Below are 18,759 nucleotides of genomic sequence, written 5' to 3' on the forward strand. Positions count from 1 at the left end.
TACTGTCTAGTTCATTATTACCACCACCCCTACAGACACTACCACCACTACTGTCTAGTTCATTATTACCACCACCACCACCCCTACAGACACTACCACCACTACTGTCTAGTTCATTATTACCACCACCACCACCCCTACAGACACTACCACCACTACTGTCTAGTTCATTATTACCACCACCACCACCCCTACAGACACTACCACCACTACTGTCTAGTTCATTATTATCACCACCACCCCTACAGACACTACCACCACTACTGTCTAGTTCATTATTATCACCACCACCCCTACAGACACTACCACCACTACTGTCTAGTTCATTATTACCACCACCACCACCCCCCCTACAGACACTACCACCACTACTGTCTAGTTCATTATTACCACCACCACCACCCCTACAGACACTACCACCACTACTGTCTAGTTCATTATTACCACCACCACCACCCCTACAGACACTACCACCACTACTGTCTAGTTCATTATTACCACCACCACCCCTACAGACACTACCACCACTACTGTCTAGTTCATTATTACCACCACCACCACCCCTACAGACACTACCACCACTACTGTCTAGTTCATTATTACCACCACCACCACCCCTACAGACAATACCACCACTACTGTCTAGTTCATTATTACCACCACCACCCCTACAGACACTACCACCACTACTGTCTAGTTCATTATTACCACCACCACCCCCCCTACAGACCCTACCACCACTACTGTCTAGTTCATTATTACCACCACCACCACCCCTACAGACACTACCACCACTACTGTCTAGTTCATTATTACCACCACCACCACCACCCCTACAGACACTACCACCACTACTGTCTAGTTCATTATTACCACCACCACCACCCCTACAGACACTACCACCACTACTGTCTAGTTCATTATTACCACCACCACCACCCCTACAGACACTACCACCACTACTGTCTAGTTCATTATTACCACCACCACCACCCCTACAGACACTACCACCACTACTGTCTAGTTCATTATTACCACCACCACCACCCCCCCTACAGACACTACCACCACTACTGTCTAGTTCATTATTACCACCACCACCACCCCTACAGACACTACCACCACTACTGTCTAGTTCATTATTACCACCACCACCACCACCCCTACAGACACTACCACCACTACTGTCTAGTTCATTATTACCACCACCACCACCACTACAGACACTACCACCACTACTGTCTAGTTCATTATTACCACCACCACCACCCCTACAGACACTACCACCACTACTGTCTAGTTCATTATGTCTGTCTGGCTTCCAATTGAAGCTCGCATCCGCTACAAGACCATGGTGCTTGCCTTTGGAGCAGTGAGGGGAACGGCACCCCTGTACCTTCAGGCTCTGATCAGTCCCTACACCCAAACGAGGACATTGCGTTCATCCACCTCTGGCCTGCTGGCTCCCCTTCCTCTGCGGAAGCACAGCTCCCGCTCAGCCCAGTCAAAACTGTTCGCTGCTCTGGCACCCCAATGGTGGAACAAGCTCCCTCACGACGCCAGGACAGCGGAGTCACTCACCACCTTCCGGAGACATTTGAAACCCCACCTCTTTAAGGAATACCTGGGATAGGCTAAAGTATTCCTTCTAACCCCCCCCCCCCCCCCCCCCAAATTGTAAAGTGGTTATCCCACTGGCTATAGGGTGAACGCACCAATTTGTGAGTCGCTCTGGCTAAGAGCGTCTGCTAAATGACGTTAATGTGCCCTTGAGCAAGGCACTTAACCCTAATTGCTCCTGTAAGTCGCTCTGGTTAAGAGCGTCTGCTAAATGACTAAAATGTAAATGTAAATGTAATTATTACCACCACCCCTACAGACACTACCACCACTACTGTCTAGTTCATTATTACCACCACCACCACCCCTACAGACACTACCACCACTACTGTCTAGTTCATTATTACCACCACCACCCCTACAGACACTACCACCACTACTGTCTAGTTCATTATTACCACCACCACCCCTACAGACACTACCACCACTACTGTCTAGTTCATTATTACCACCACCACCACCCCTACAGACACTACCACCACTACTGTCTAGTTCATTATTACCACCACCACCCCTACAGACACTACCACCACTACTGTCTAGTTCATTATTACCACCACCACCCCTACAGACACTACCACCACTACTGTCTAGTTCATTATTACCACCACCACCACCCCTACAGACACTACCACCACTACTGTCTAGTTCATTATTACCACCACCACCACCACCCCTACAGACACTACCACCACTACTGTCTAGTTCATTATTACCACCACCACCACCCCTACAGACACTACCACCACTACTGTCTAGTTCATTATTACCACCACCACCCCTACAGACACTACCACCACTACTGTCTAGTTCATTATTACCTCCACCACCCCTACAGACACTACCACCACTACTGTCTAGTTCATTATTACCACCACCACCACCACCACCCCTACAGACACTACCACCACTACTGTCTAGTTCATTATTACCACCACCACCACCCCCCCTACAGACACTACCACCACTACTGTCTAGTTCATTATTACCACCACCACCCCTACAGACACTACCACCACTACTGTCTAGTTCATTATTACCACCACCACCACCCCTACAGACACTACCACCACTACTGTCTAGTTCATTATTACCACCACCACCCCTACAGACACTACCACCACTACTGTCTAGTTCATTATTACCACCACCACCACCCCTACAGACACTACCACCACTACTGTCTAGTTCATTATTACCACCACCACCACCACCCCTACAGACACTACCACCACTACTGTCTAGTTCATTATTACCACCACCACCCCCCCTACAGACACTACCACCACTACTGTCTAGTTCATTATTACCACCACCCCCCCTACAGACACTACCACCACTACTGTCTAGTTCATTATTACCACCACCACCCCTACAGACACTACCACCACTACTGTCTAGTTCATTATTACCACCACCACCACCCCTACAGACACTACCACCACTACTGTCTAGTTCATTATTACCACCACCACCCCTACAGACACTACCACCACTACTGTCTAGTTCATTATTACCACCACCACCACCCCTACAGACACTACCACCACTACTGTCTAGTTCATTATTACCACCACCACCCCTACAGACACTACCACCACTACTGTCTAGTTCATTATTACCACCACCACCCCTACAGACACTACCACCACTACTGTCTAGTTCATTATTACCACCACCCCCACCACCCCTACAGACACTACCACCACTACTGTCTAGTTCATTATTACCACCACCACCACCACCCCTACAGACACTACCACCACTACTGTCTAGTTCATTATTACCACCACCACCACCCCTACAGACACTACCACCACTACTGTCTAGTTCATTATTACCACCACCACCACCCCCCCTACAGACACTACCACCACTACTGTCTAGTTCATTATTACCACCACCACCCCCCCTACAGACACTACCACCACTACTGTCTAGTTCATTATTACCACCACCACCACCCCTACAGACACTACCACCACTACTGTCTAGTTCATTATTACCACCACCACCCATACAGACACTACATGCTTGTGCTTCTAACTACTGCTGGCTCCTATGACACATTAGTATGTCTGTGATCCCTGTGGGAATTAATCCCACTATCTCAGTGTTAACCTACTGAACCATAGAGGACCTTAGTGTTGGCAGTGTTAACCTACTGAGCCATAGAGGACCTTAGTGTTGGCAGTGTTAACCTACTGAGACATAGAGGACCTTAGTGTTGGCAGTGTTAACCTACTGAGACATAGAGGACCTTAGTGTTGGCAGTGTTAACCTACTGAGCCATAGAGGACCTTAGTGTTGGCAGTGTTAACCTACTGAGCCATAGAGGACCTTAGTGTTGGCAGTGTTAACCTACTGAGACATAGAGGACCTTAGTGTTGGCAGTGTTAACTTACTGAACCATAGAGGACCTTAGTGTTGGCAGTGTTAACCTACTGAGCCATAGAGGACCTTAGTGTTGGCAGTGTTAACCTACTGAGCCATAGAGGGCCTTAGTGTTGGCAGTGTTAACCTACTGAGACATAGAGGACCTTAGTGTTGGCAGTGTTAACCTACTGAGACATAGAGGACCTTAGTGTTGGCAGTGTTAACCTACTGAGCCATAGAGGACCTTAGTGTTGGCAGTGTTAACCTACTGAGCCATAGAGGACCTTAGTGTTGGCAGTGTTAACCTACTGAGACATAGAGGACCTTAGTGTTGGCAGTGTTAACCTACTGAGACATAGAGGACCTTAGTGTTGGCAGTGTTAACCTACTGAGCCATAGAGGACCTTCGTGTTGGCAGTGTTAACTTACTGAGCCATAGAGGACCTTAGTGTTGGCAGTGTTAACCTACTGAGACATAGAGGACCTTAGTGTTGGTAGTGTTAACCTACTGAGACATAGAGGACCTTAGTGTTGGCAGTGTTAACCTACTGAGACATAGAGGACCTTAGTGTTGGCAATGTTAACTTACTGAGCCATAGAGGACCTTAGTGTTGGCAGTGTTAACCTACTGAGACATAGAGGACCTTAGTGTTGGCAGTGTTAACCTACTGAGACATAGAGGACCTTAGTGTTGGCAGTGTTAACTTACTGAGACATAGAGGACCTTAGTGTTGGCAGTGTTAACCTACTGAGACATAGAGGACCTTAGTGTTGGCAGTGTTAACCTACTGAGACATAGAGGACCTTAGTGTTGGCAGTGTTAACCTACTGAGACAGAGGACCTTAGTGTTGACAGTGTTAACCTACTGAGACATAGAGGACCTTAGTGTTGACAGTGTTAACCTACTGAGACATAGAGGACCTTAGTGTTGGCAGTGTTAACCTACTGAGACATAGGACCTTAGTGTTGACAGTGTTAACCTACTGAGACATAGAGGACCTTAGTGTTGACAGTGTTAACCTACTGAGCCATAGAGGACCTTAGTGTTGGCAGTGTTAACCTACTGAGCCATAGAGGACCTTAGTGTTGACAGTGTTAACTTACTGAGCCATAGAGGACCTTAGTGTTGACAGTGTTAACCTACTGAGACATAGAGGACCTTAGTGTTGGCAGTGTTAACTTACTGAGACATAGAGGACCTTAGTGTTGGCAGTGTTAACCTACTGAGCCATAGAGGACCTTAGTGTTGGCAGTGTTAACCTACTGAACCATAGAGGATCTTAGTGTTGGCAGTGTTAACCTACTGAGACATAGAGGACCTTAGTGTTGGCAGTGTTAACCTCCTGAGACATAGAGGACCTTAGTGTTGGCAGTGTTAACTTACTGAGACATAGAGGACCTTAGTGTTGGCAGTGTTAACCTCCTGAGACATAGAGGACCTTAGTGTTGGCAGTGTTAACTTACTGAGCCATAGAGGACCTTAGTGTTGACAGTGTTAACCTACTGAGCCATAGAGGACCTTAGTGTTGGCAGTGCTAACCTACTGAGACATAGAGGACCTTAGTGTTGGCAGTGTTAACCTACTGAGACATAGAGGACCTTAGTGTTGGCAGTGTTAACCTACTGAGACATAGAGGACCTTAGTGTTGGCAGTGTTAACCTACTGAGACATAGAGGACCTTAGTGTTGGCAGTGTTAACCTACTGAGACATAGAGGACCTTAGTGTTGGCAGTGTTAACCTACTGAGCAATAGAGGACCTTAGTGTTGGCAGTGTTAACCTACTGAGACATAGAGGACCTTAGTGTTGGCAGTGTTAACCTACTGAGCCATAGAGGACCTTAGTGTTGGCAGTGTTAACCTACTGAGACATAGAGGACCTTAGTGTTGGCAGTGTTAACCTACTGAGACATAGAGGACCTTAGTGTTGGCAGTGTTAACCTACTGAGCCATAGAGGACCTTAGTGTTGGCAGTGTTAACCTACTGAGCCATAGAGGACCTTAGTGTTGACAGTGTTAACCTACTTGAGACATAGAGGACCTTAGTGTTGGCAGTGTTAACCTACTGAGACAGAGGACCTTAGTGTTGGCAGTGTTAACCTACTGAGACAGATGACCTTAGTGTTGGCAGTGTTAACCTACTGAGACATAGAGGACCTTAGTGTTGGTAGTGTTAACCTACTGAGACATAGAGGACCTTAGTGTTGGCAGTGTTAACCTACTGAGACATAGAGGACCTTAGTGTTGGCAGTGTTAACCTACTGAGACATAGAGGACCTTAGTGTTGGCAGTGTTAACCTACTGAGACATAGAGGACCTTAGGTGTTGGCAGTGTTAACCTACTGAGACATAGAGGACCTTAGTGTTGGCAGTGTTAACCTACTGAACCATAGAGGACCTTAGTGGTGGCAGTGTTAACCTACTGAGACATAGAGGACCTTAGTGGTGGCAGTGTTAACCTACTGAGACATAGAGGACCTTAGTGGTGGCAGTGTTAACCTACTGAGACATAGAGGACCTTAGTGTTGGCAGTGTTAACCTACTGAGACATAGAGGACCTTAGTGTTGGCAGTGTTAACCTACTGAACCATAGAGGACCTTAGTGGTGGCAGTGTTAACCTACTGAGACATAGAGGACCTTAGTGGTGGCAGTGTTAACCTACTGAGACATAGAGGACCTTAGTGTTGGCAGTGTTAACCTACTGAGACATAGAGGACCTTAGTGTTGGCAGTGTTAACCTACTGAGACATAGAGGACCTTAGTGTTGGCAGTGTTAACCTACTGAGACATAGAGGACCTTAGTGTTGGCAGTGTTAACTTACTGAACCATAGAGGACCTTAGTGTTGGCAGTGTTAACCTACTGAGACATAGAGGACCTTAGTGTTGACAGTGTTAACCTACTGAGACATAGAGGACCTTAGTGTTGGCAGTGTTAACCTACTGAGACATAGAGGACCTTAGTGTTGGCAGTGTTAACCTACTGAGACATAGAGGAATAATGCCATTTCAGATGTAGCCTAGGTGAGGTGAGGTAATGTTCATAGAAATCGAATCTACATTTTATTACCTGTTAGTGGCGCTGCCTGTCCGGTGGCGGTCCGGGTCAGGGCGCCCCCTGGCTGTGTGGAGGACAGCTGCACCGGGGGTTCCTAGAGCCACGGGGTCAGCTAGTGGTTAGGAGGTCAGGGCTCAGGGCTGGACACACGGGACTAGCCTGGGAGAGGGGCTGACGGCTGGCTGGAACCCTGTTGGCATCGCTGAAGATGCTCGGAGCAGAATGTGTGTGTGTGTGTGTGTGTGTGTGTGTGTGTGTGTGTGTGTGTGTGTGTGTGTGTGTGTGTGTGTGTGTGTGTGTGTGTGTGGGTGTGTGTAGTGGGGAGGTTGTCGTTCAGATTGGCAGGCCGAGGATCAGGACTCTGCCTGGATTTGATATGTTCTGACACTGCAGAGGAGGAGAGGAGGAGGGAGGAAGAGGAGGAGAGGAGGAGGGAGGAAGAGACAAATGAGTTAGGTTGGATTCTCCTCCTGTGTACTTTGATGTGAGTGTCAGACACCAGAACTTCTCCTGCTTCCACCTCCTCTATCATCTATACTAAAACCTTTCAGCTGGCTGTCTGCCTGTCTGCCTGCCTGCCTGCCTGTGTCTCTGTCTGCTCTCTGCCTGTCTGGCTGTCTGCCTGTCTGTCTGGCTGTCTGTCTGCCTGCCTGTCTGGCTGTCTGCCTGTCTGGCTGTCTGGCTGTCTGCCTGCCTGTCTGGCTGTCTGCCTGTCTCCACACTTCTCCTGATCCAGCCACTGACTAACACAGACACACTACACCCTTAGTGACAGTGTTCCCCTTCGCTCTCTCTCCCTCCCAGGAGAATATCATGGACACCAGGCGGTGTAGCGCAGCGGCAGTCTGGTAATTCCACACCACTTCTAGGAGAACAGAATCTCTGTGTGTCTGTTTGCAAACATGGCCAAGAGCCCAGAGCGTAGAGATCACATTACAGTCACAGGTGTGTTACTCCCCTCCCCTCCGATGACTTGTGAGAACAGGGAAAAAACTCTAGTCTCTGTTATACAACAGGATTTGGAAAAGATCTGCCTCCATGGCAACAAAATCTCTTAGAAGAGAGAAAGCGGGCAAGCTAGGTGTTGGTATGTGGACTAGGTGTTGGTATGTGGACTAGGTGTTGGTATGTGGACTAGGTGTTGGAATGTGGACTAGGTGTTGGCTTAGGTGTTGGTATGTGGACTAGGTGTTGGGTTAGGTGTTGGTATGTGGACTAGGTGTTGGTATGTGGACTAGGTGTTGGTATGTGGACTATGTGTTGGTATGTGGACTATGTGTTGGTATGTGGACTAGGTGTTGGTATGTGGACTAGGTGTTGGGTTAGGTGTTGTATGTGGACTAGGTGTTGGTATGTGGACTAGGTGTTGGTATGTGGACTAGGTGTTGGTATGTGGACTAGGTGTTGGTATGTGGACTAGGTGTTGGTATGTGGACTAGGTGTTAGGTGTTGGTATGTGGACTAGGTGTTGGTATGTGGACTAGGTGTTAGGTGTTGGTATGTGGACTAGGTGTTAGGTGTTGGTATGTGGACTAGGTGTTGGTATGTGGACTAGGTGTTGGTATGTGGTCTAGGTGTTGGTATGTGGACTAGGTGTTGGTATGTGGACTAGGTGTTGGTATGTGGACTAGGTGTTGGTATGTGGACTAGGTGTTGGGTTAGGTGTTGGTATGTGGACTAGGTGCTGGTTAGGTGTTGGTATGTGGACTAGGTGTTGGTATGTGGACTAGGTGTTGGTATGTGGACTAGGTGTTAGGTGTTGGTATGTGGACTAGGTGTTGGGTTAGGTGTTGGTATGTGGACTAGGTGTTGGGTTAGGTGTTGGTATGTGGACTAGGTGTTGATATTTGTATTTATTATGGATCCCCATTAGTTCCTGCCAAGGCAGCAGCTACTCTTCCTGGGGTCCAGCAAAATTAAGGCGGTTATACATTTTAAAAAAAACATTGCAATACATTCATAACAGATTTCACAACATATTAAGTGTGTGCCCTCAGGCAGCGAGAGGACGCGCAAGGGCGACAGAGCTCAGAGTGGGAGTTTGGGCGAGATGGGGGAGAGGAGAGGGGGAGAGGAGAGGGGGAGAGGAGAGAGACGGAGGAGTGGCTAAAAGAACAAGTGGCTGTAAAAGTTAATGTCAACCCTTGACTGGGGTGTGCAGGACTTTGCTCCAGGCCTTCACTAACACACCCGTTTCCAACGCTGAACTAAAATCATGTTTTTTTTTCATTCTGGTGGGGACGGGATTATCTGAAGATGCTACGTTACTGCAGGGCTAGAATGAAAGCCTGCACCCCTGTGGCTAATCAACAGAGTGACTGAGCGGTTGTAGAAACCACCCACAGAGGAGAGAGAGAGCACGACGACAACACAACAGGAAACTACATGTATTGTCCTCCAGGGAAAGGAAGTCTCTTTACACCTTTATATAAACAACCCTGTACTAAAATACACTGACTAGAAACATCTAGAAGACAGGAAAGAGGTGGATCGCCAGGTCTGTTCTCTGCAGTGAGGTTGGTTCAGCCTGTGGGGTAGATACTAGATAGCCTGGTCTGTTCTCTGCAGTGAGGTTGGTTCAGCCTGGGGGGGTAGATACTAGATAGCCTGGTCTGTTCTCTGCAGTGAGGTTGGTTCAGCCTGTGGGGTAGATACTAGATAGCCTGGTCTGTTCTCTGCAGTGAGGTTGGTTCAGCCTGTGGGGTAGATACTAGATAGCCTGGTCTGTTCTCTGCAGTGAGGTTGGTTCAGCCTGTGGGGTAGATACTAGATAGCCTGGTCTGTTCTCTGCAGTGAGGTTGGTTCAGCCTGTGGGGTAGATACTAGATAGCCTGGTCTGTTCTCTGCAGTGAGGTTGGTTCAGCCTGTGGGGTAGATACTAGATAGCCTGGTCTGTTCTCTGCAGTGAGGTTGGTTCAGCCTGTGGGGTAGATACTAGATAGCCTGGTCTGTTCTCTGCAGTGAGGTTGGTTCAGCCTGTGGGGTAGATACTAGATAGCCTGGTCTGTTCTCTGCAGTGAGGTTGGTTCAGCCTGTGGGGTAGATACTAGATAGCCTGGTCTGTTCTCTGCAGTGAGGTTGGTTCAGCCTGTGGGGTAGATACTAGATAGCCTGGTCTGTTCTCTGCAGTGAGGTTGGTTCAGCCTGTGGGGTAGATACTAGATAGCCTGGTCTGTTCTCTGCAGTGAGGTTGGTTCAGCCTGTGGGGTAGATACTAGATAGCCTGGTCTGTTCTCTGCAGTGAGGTTGGTTCAGCCTGTGGGGTAGATACTAGATAGCCTGGTCTGTTCTCTGCAGTGAGGTTGGTTCAGCCTGTGGGGTAGATACTAGATAGCCTGGTCTGTTCTCTGCAGTGAGGTTGGTTCAGCCTGTGGGGTAGATACTAGATAGCCTGGTCTGTTCTCTGCAGTGAGGTTGGTTCAGCCTGTGGGGTAGATACTAGATAGCCTGGTCTGTTCTCTGCAGTGAGGTTGGTTCAGCCTGTGGGGTAGATACTAGATAGCCTGGTCTGTTCTCTGCAGTGAGGTTGGTTCAGCCTGTGGGGTAGATACTAGATAGCCTGGTCTGTTCTCTGCAGTGAGGTTGGTTCAGCCTGTGGGGTAGATACTAGATAGCCTGGTCTGTTCTCTGCAGTGAGGTTGGTTCAGCCTGTGGGGTAGATACTAGATAGCCTGGTCTGTTCTCTGCAGTGAGGTTGGTTCAGCCTGTGGGGTAGATACTAGATAGCCTGGTCTGTTCTCTGCAGTGAGGTTGGTTCAGCCTGTGGGGTAGATACTAGATAGCCTGGTCTGTTCTCTGCAGTGAGGTTGGTTCAGCCTGTGGGGTAGATACTAGATAGCCTGGTCTGTTCTCTGCAGTGAGGTTGGTTCAGCCTGTGGGGTAGATACTAGATAGCCTGGTCTGTTCTCTGCAGTGAGGTTGGTTCAGCCTGTGGGGTAGATACTAGATAGCCTGGTCTGTTCTCTGCAGTGAGGTTGGTTCAGCCTGTGGGGTAGATACTAGATAGCCTGGTCTGTTCTCTGCAGTGAGGTTGGTTCAGCCTGTGGGGTAGATACTAGATAGCCTGGTCTGTTCTCTGCAGTGAGGTTGGTTCAGCCTGTGGGGTAGATACTAGATAGCCTGGTCTGTTCTCTGCAGTGAGGTTGGTTCAGCCTGTGGGGTAGATACTAGATAGCCTGGTCTGTTCTCTGCAGTGAGGTTGGTTCAGCCTGGGGGGGTCGATACTAGATAGCCTGGTCTGTTCTCTTCAGTGAGGTTGGTTCAGCCTGTGGGGTAGATACTAGATAGCCTGGTCTGTTCTCTGCAGTGAGGTTGGTTCAGCCTGTGGGGTAGATACTAGATAGCCTGGTCTGTTCTCTGCAGTGAGGTTGGTTCAGCCTGTGGGGTAGATACTAGATAGCCTGGTCTGTTCTCTGCAGTGAGGTTGTAGGTTAGTCCCCTGTAGCTCAGTTGGTAGGGCATGGCGCTTGCAATGCCAGGGTTGTGGGTTCGTTTCCCACGGGAGGGCCAGTATGAAAATGTATGCACTCACTAACTGTAAGACGCTCTGGATAAGAGCGTCTGCTAAATGACTAAAATGTAAAATGTTTACCAAACATTAGTAACACCTTCCGAATATTGAGTTGCACCCCCCCCCCCCCCCCACACACTTTTGACCTTTTAACAGCCTCAATTCGTCGGGGCATGAACTCTACTAGAGTCAAAAGCGTTCCACAGGGATGCTGGCCCATGTTGACTCCAATGCTTCCAACAGTTGTGTCAAGTTGGCTGGATGTCCTTTGGGTGGTGGACCATTCTTGATACACGGGAAACTGATGAGCGTGAAAAACCCTGCAGCGTTGCAGTTCTTGGCACAAACCGGTGCGTCTGGCACCTACTACCGTACCCCGTTCAAAGGCACTTCAATCTTTTGTCTTGCCCATTCACCCTCTGAATGGCACACATACACAATCCATGTCTCAATTGTCTCAAGGCTGAAAAATCCTTCTTTAACCTGTCTCCTCCCCTTCATCTACACTGATTGAAGTGGATTAAAACAAGTGACATCAATAAGGGATCATAGCTTTCACCTGGATTCACCTGGTCAGTCTATGTCATGGAAAGAGCAGGGGTTCTTAGTGATTTGTCCACTCAGCGTGTGTCTCATAGAGACAGTGCCTGAGGAGGGTGTGGTGTAACAGGACTCAATGCTGCCAGAGGAGGAATTAACACTTATAGGAAGGACTGCTGAGACATGTAGCGGCTACGCTACATAATAACACATAGCTACCCTGCAGAACAGCTATGCTAACAACATGTAACTAGCTAGTAGCTACCCTGCAGAACAGCTAGGCTAACAACATGTAACCAGCTAGTAGCTACCCTGCAGAACAGCTAGGCTAACAACATGTAACTAGCTAGTAGCCACCCTGCAGAACAGCTAGGCTAACAACATGTAACTAGCTAGTAGCCACCCTGCAGAACAGCTAGGCTAACAACATGTAACTAGCTAGTAGCCACCCTGCAGAACAGCTAGGCTAACAACATGTAACTAGCTAGTAGCCACCCTGCAGAACAGCTAGGCTAACAACATGTAACTGGCTAGTAGCCGCACCTGCAGAACAGCTAGGCTAACAACATGTAACTAGCTAGTAGCTAGTAGCCACCCTGCAGAACAGCTAGGCTAACAACATGTAACTAGCTAGTAGCCACCCTGCAGAACAGCTAGGCTAACAACATGTAACTAGCTAGTAGCCACCCTGCAGAACAGCTAGGCTAACAACATGTAACTAGCTAGTAGCCACCCTGCAGAACAGCTAGGCTAACAACATGTAACTAGCTAGTAGCCACCCTGCAGAACAGCTACGCTAACAACATGTAACTAGCTAGTAGCTACCCTGCAGAACAGCTAGGCTAACAACATGTAACTAGCTAGTAGCCACCCTGCAGAACAGCTAGGCTAACAACATGTAACTAGCTAGTAGCCACCCTGCAGAACAGCTAGGCTAACAACGTGTAACTAGCTAGTAGCCACCCTGCAGAACAGCTAGGCTAACAACATGTAACTAGCTAGTAGCCACCCTGCAGAACTGCTAGGCTAACAACATGTAACTGGCTAGTAGCTACCCTGCAGAACAGCTAGGCTAACAACATGTAACTAGCTAGTAGCTACCCTGCAGAACAGCTAGGCTAACAACATGTAACTAGCTAGTAGCCACCCTGCAGAACAGCTAGGCTAACAACATGTAACTGGCTAGTAGCTACCCTGCAGAACAGCTAGGCTAACAACATGTAACTAGCTAGTAGCCACCCTGCAGAACAGCTAGGCTAACAACATGTAACTAGCTAGTAGCTACCCTGCAGAACAGCTAGGCTAACAACATGTAACTAGCTAGTAGCCACCCTGCAGAACTGCTAGGCTAACAACATGTAACTGGCTAGTAGCTACCCTGCAGAACAGCTAGGCTAACAACATGTAACTAGCTAGTAGCTACTCTGTATGCTGGGGACCCGGCTCTGGCTGTCTAGGGCAGGAGATAAGTTAACCCTGCTCCTGAGGCCCACTCCTGACTCAAACCCAGCCTGACTATCAACTGTATCACTCCAACCAGTAAAAACAACCCAGTGGCCTGGTCTGGGCACACTGCCCCGCTCCAGTGGTTCCCCCCACCAGAGTTGGGGTCAATTCTGTTCCATTTCGTCAATTAAGGAAGTAGGCCTAAAACGTACCATTCTAATTCTTCTCAATTGCATTTCCTTGATTACTCGCGTCCTCTCTCCTCACCACCTTCTCAAAACCAATTCAACGATAAGGTTAGATGTTCCTCCCCTCTGATCTTCTCAGCCGATGGGTTTTGAGGCGGCGGTCAAGAGGACGCAAAGAATGAAGGGAAATGAAAGTGAGATTGTCCCTTAGCGTTGTGTTGACAATGCAGCCCACCATGTTGTCTCAGAAACCATGTAGGGTAATACACTGAGCTGACGCTGGGCCGAGGCTACTGGGCTGAGACCAGGCTACCGGGCTGAGCTGGAGACCAGGCTACCGGGCTGAGCTGGAGACCAGGCTACCGGGCTGAGACCAGGCTACCGGGCTGAGCTGGAGACCAGGCTACCGGGCTGAGACCAGGCTACCGGGCTGAGACCAGGCTACCGGGCTGAGCTGGAGACCAGGCTACCGGGCTGAGCTGGAGACCAGGCTACCGGGCTGAGCTGGAGACCAGGCTACCGGCCCGGGCTGAGCTGGAGACCAGGCTACCGGGCTGAGCTGGAGACCAGGCTACCGGGCTGAGCTGGAGACCAGGCTACCGGGCTGGGCTGAGACCAGGCTACCGGGCTGAGCTGGAGACCAGGCTACCGGCCCGGGCTGAGCTGAGCTGGAGACCAGGCTACCGGGCTGAGCTGGAGACCATGTTATTTGTTTTACCATGGAAACCTCCAGATAATAGCAGCGTTGTGTTGTTGTTGTGTAAGACATGCTCAGAGAACAACACGTTTCTACATCACGCTGCAGGGTTTAAATCTCTCTAACCACTTCTAATGGTTCAGTCCACAACAGCACAACATCTAACCGTGGCGGAGGTTTCATCTATTGGCTCTTCAAGGCCAAAAAGGGGAGGGTTCAAACAGAGGACAGCCATTAGCGTCAGTCTTGGTAGATTAGAATTCTGTTGATGACTGTTGATGTTGATATAGGGCGGCAGGTAGCTTAGTGGTTAAGAGCGTTGTGCCCAGTAACCGAAAGGTCGCTGGTTCTAATCCCCGAGCCGACTAGGTTGAAAAATCTGTCGATGTGCCCTTGAGCAAGGCATTTAACCGTAATCGCTCCTGTAAGTCGCTCTGGATAAGAGCGTCTGCTAAATGACTAAAATGTAAATGTAATGACTAAATGGTGTATGATGTCAAATATTGAAGGTTCTTACCTTATCCTCCTTCCTCTTCACTCTCTCTCTCGCTCTTCCATCCACTGTTCTTTCTTCTACGGGCTGTTTGCCTGTAGAGGCAGAGTGGGGAGGGGGAGACGTTAGTCTATATACCACACAAGGGCACAAGATCACAAGATCATTTTCGTATCGGTGGCACCAGCGGGAATCAAACCCAATTAACACATGAACACTGGGCAGTAATGGGCACCATGTTACCACCAGGCCTGTAGCGGAGTTGCTGGTCAGTACTGCATCAGTAGAGGACCAATGAACCCCCAGCCAGGAGAGAACTGCTGCTGCCTGCTAATCTCTTTATGGGATTCCAGCACTGCATTACTACTCTAGAGACACTCACCCCCACCCCCTCTCACTAACTGGCCCCAACTCACTTTTACTAACACACAGGCCCGGACCAGTCTGAGCCGTGCTCTTCAGAACAAGCTGTTCCGAACCGGTTCAGGGAACAGAACCAAAAAAAGAAATACAAAATTCCAGGAGCAGAAACGGAATCTGGAACGAAAGTGATCCAAACTGTTCCGGAACCGAACTGTTATTTTAAAAGCATGGGAACCGGTTAATAACGTTATTTTATTCCCTATGTAGTGCACCCTATTCCCTATGTAGTGTACCCTATTCCCTATTGTAGTGCACCCTATTCCCTATGTAGTGCACCCTATTCCCTATTGTAGTGCACCCTATTCCCTATGTATTGCACCCTATTCCCTATGTATTGCACCCTATTCCCTATGTATTGCACCCTATTCCCTATGTAGTGCACCCTATTCCCTATGTAGTGCACCCTATTCCCTATGTAGTGCACCCTATTCCCTATGTAGTGCACCCTATTCCCTATGTAGTGCACCCTATTCCCTATGTAGTGCACCCTATTCCCTATGTAGTGCACCCTATTCCCTATGTAGTGTACCCTATTCCCTATGTAGTGCATTGCTACTTTTGGACAGGCTCTGATACTAGGTTCTGGACTGGATCCTTATTTCAGCGAATGATTAATCAGTCTGGATATTATGCACAACTTTATGCGACGAGACACATTTTTGGAATAGTTGGCAAATTTCCAGAAGTTTCCCCCCCCCCCCAAAACGTTTTATAATTTTTTTAGTCTAACCCCGTCTGTGCCTGTGCAGGGTAGAGTTGGTGCCTCTGTCTGAGGGTGAGGAGAGGATGAGGTCTTTCTGGAGGGGCAGGAGGAGCGTGGGAACTCAGTCTGTTGACCTCAGGGTCACCAAGGGAACAAAAAAGATTCAGTCTGTCACCAAATCAGCTCCACTACCCAACTCCCCTCCACCACGGCTCAGGACTAGGTTGGCACCATGGCACCCTGTTCCCTAGAAAATCCACTACTACTTCTGACTAAAATCCACCACATGTCATAACGGCTGCTACATGGGGTCATAACGGCTGCTACGTGGACCATGGGGTCATAACGGCTGCTACGTGGACCATGGGGTCATAACGGCTGCTACATGGGGTCATAACGGCTGCTACATGGGGTCATAACGGCTGCTACATGGGGTCATAACGGCTGCTACATGGACCATGGGGTCATAACGGCTGCTACATGGACCATGGGGTCATAACGGCTGCTACATGGACCATGGGGTCATAACGGCTGCTACATGGGGTCATAACGGCTGCTACATGGGGTCATAACGGCTGCTACATGGACCATGGGGTCATAACGGCTGCTACATGGGGTCATAACGGCTGCTACATGGACCATGGGGTCATAACGGCTGCTACATGGGGTCATAACGGCTGCTACATGGACCATGGGGTCATAACGGCTGCTACGTGGACCATGGGGTCATAACGGCTGCTACATGGGGTCATAACGGCTGCTACATGGACCATGGGGTCATAACGGCTGCTACATGGACCATGGGGTCATAACGGCTGCTACGTGGGGTCATAACGGCTGCTACGTGGACCATGGGGTCATAACGGCTGCTACATGGGGTCATAACGGCTGCTACATGGGGTCATAACGGCTGCTACATGGGGTCATAACGGCTGCTACATGGACCATGGGGTCATAACGGCTGCTACATGGGGTCATAACGGCTGCTACATGGACCATGGGGTCATAACGGCTGCTACATGGACCATGGGGTCATAACGGCTGCTACGTGGACCATGGGGTCATAACGGCTGCTACATGGGGTCATAACGGCTGCTACATGGACCATGGGGTCATAACGGCTGCTACATGGGGTCATAACGGCTGCTACATGGGGTCATAACGGCTGCTACATGGGGTCATAACGGCTGCTACGTGGACCATGGGGTCATAACGGCTGCTACGTGGACCATGGGGTCATAACGGCTGCTACGTGGACCATGGGGTCATAACGGCTGCTACATGGACCATGGGGTCATAACGGCTGCTACATGGACCATGGGGTCATAACGGCTGCTACGTGGACCATGGGGTCATAACGGCTGCTACGTGGACCATGGGGTCATAACGGCTGCTACGTGGGGTCATAACGGCTGCTACGTGGACCATGGGGTCATAACGGCTGCTACATGGACCATGGGGTCATAACGGCTGCTACATGGACCATGGGGTCATAACGGCTGCTACATGGGGTCATAACGGCTGCTACATGGACCATGGGGTCATAACGGCTGCTACATGGGGTCATAACGGCTGCTACATGGACCATGGGGTCATAACGGCTGCTACGTGGACCATGGGGTCATAACGGCTGCTACGTGGACCATGGGGTCATAACGGCTGCTACATGGGGTCATAACGGCTGCTACATGGACCATGGGGTCATAACGGCTGCTACGTGGGGTCATAACGGCTGCTACGTGGGGTCATAACGGCTGCTACATGGGGTCATAACGGCTGCTACGTGGACCATGGGGTCATAACGGCTGCTACATGGGGTCATAACGGCTGCTACGTGGGGTCATAACGGCTGCTACATGGGGTCATAACGGCTGCTACATGGGGTCATAACGGCTGCTACGTGGACCATGGGGTCATAACGGCTGCTACATGGACCATGGGGTCATAACGGCTGCTACATGGACCATGGGGTCATAACGGCTGCTACATGGGGTCATAACGGCTGCTACATGGGGTCATAACGGCTGCTACATGGGGTCATAACGGCTGCTACATGGACCATGGGGTCATAACGGCTGCTACATGGGGTCATAACGGCTGCTACATGGGGTCATAACGGCTGCTACATGGGGTCATAACGGCTGCTACATGGGGTCATAACGGCTGCTACATGGGGTCATAACGGCTGCTACGTGGACCATGGGGTCATAACGGCTGCTACATGGACCATGGGGTCATAACGGCTGCTACATGGGGTCATAACGGCTGCTACGTGGACCATGGGGTCATAACGGCTGCTACATGGGGTCATAACGGCTGCTACATGGGGTCATAACGGCTGCTACGTGGACCATGGGGTCATAACGGCTGCTACATGGGGTCATAACGGCTGCTACATGGGGTCATAACGGCTGCTACGTGGACCATGGGGTCATAACGGCTGCTACATGGACCACGGGGTCATAACGGCTGCTACATGGGGTCATAACGGCTGCTACATGGGGTCATAACGGCTGCTACATGGGGTCATAACGGCTGCTACATGGGGTCATAACGGCTGCTACGTGGACCATGGGGTCATAACGGCTGCTACATGGGGTCATAACGGCTGCTACATGGGGTCATAACGGCTGCTACGTGGACCATGGGGTCATAACGGCTGCTACATGGACCATGGGGTCATAACGGCTGCTACATGGGGTCATA

General features: G+C 49.7%; 1 long non-coding RNA gene across 1 annotated transcript in view; it reads right to left on the reverse strand.

Moving 5' to 3' along the window:
- The window catches only part of LOC311118098, a 44,022-nt gene that overhangs the window by 2,832 nt on the left and 22,431 nt on the right, over positions 1–18,759 (reverse strand). Inside the window, exons 3-4 of the long non-coding RNA XR_014611751.1 lie at positions 14,952–15,022; positions 7,066–7,440 (exon numbers count right to left, since the gene is read on the reverse strand). This is a non-coding gene — a long non-coding RNA (uncharacterized lncRNA). The remainder of the gene's footprint in view (positions 1–7,065; positions 7,441–14,951; positions 15,023–18,759) is intronic.

Source organism: Coregonus lavaretus (assembly GCF_964263955.1).
Source record: "Coregonus lavaretus genome assembly, contig: HAP1_SCAFFOLD_1129, whole genome shotgun sequence".
Lineage (NCBI taxonomy): Eukaryota > Metazoa > Chordata > Actinopteri > Salmoniformes > Salmonidae > Coregonus > Coregonus lavaretus.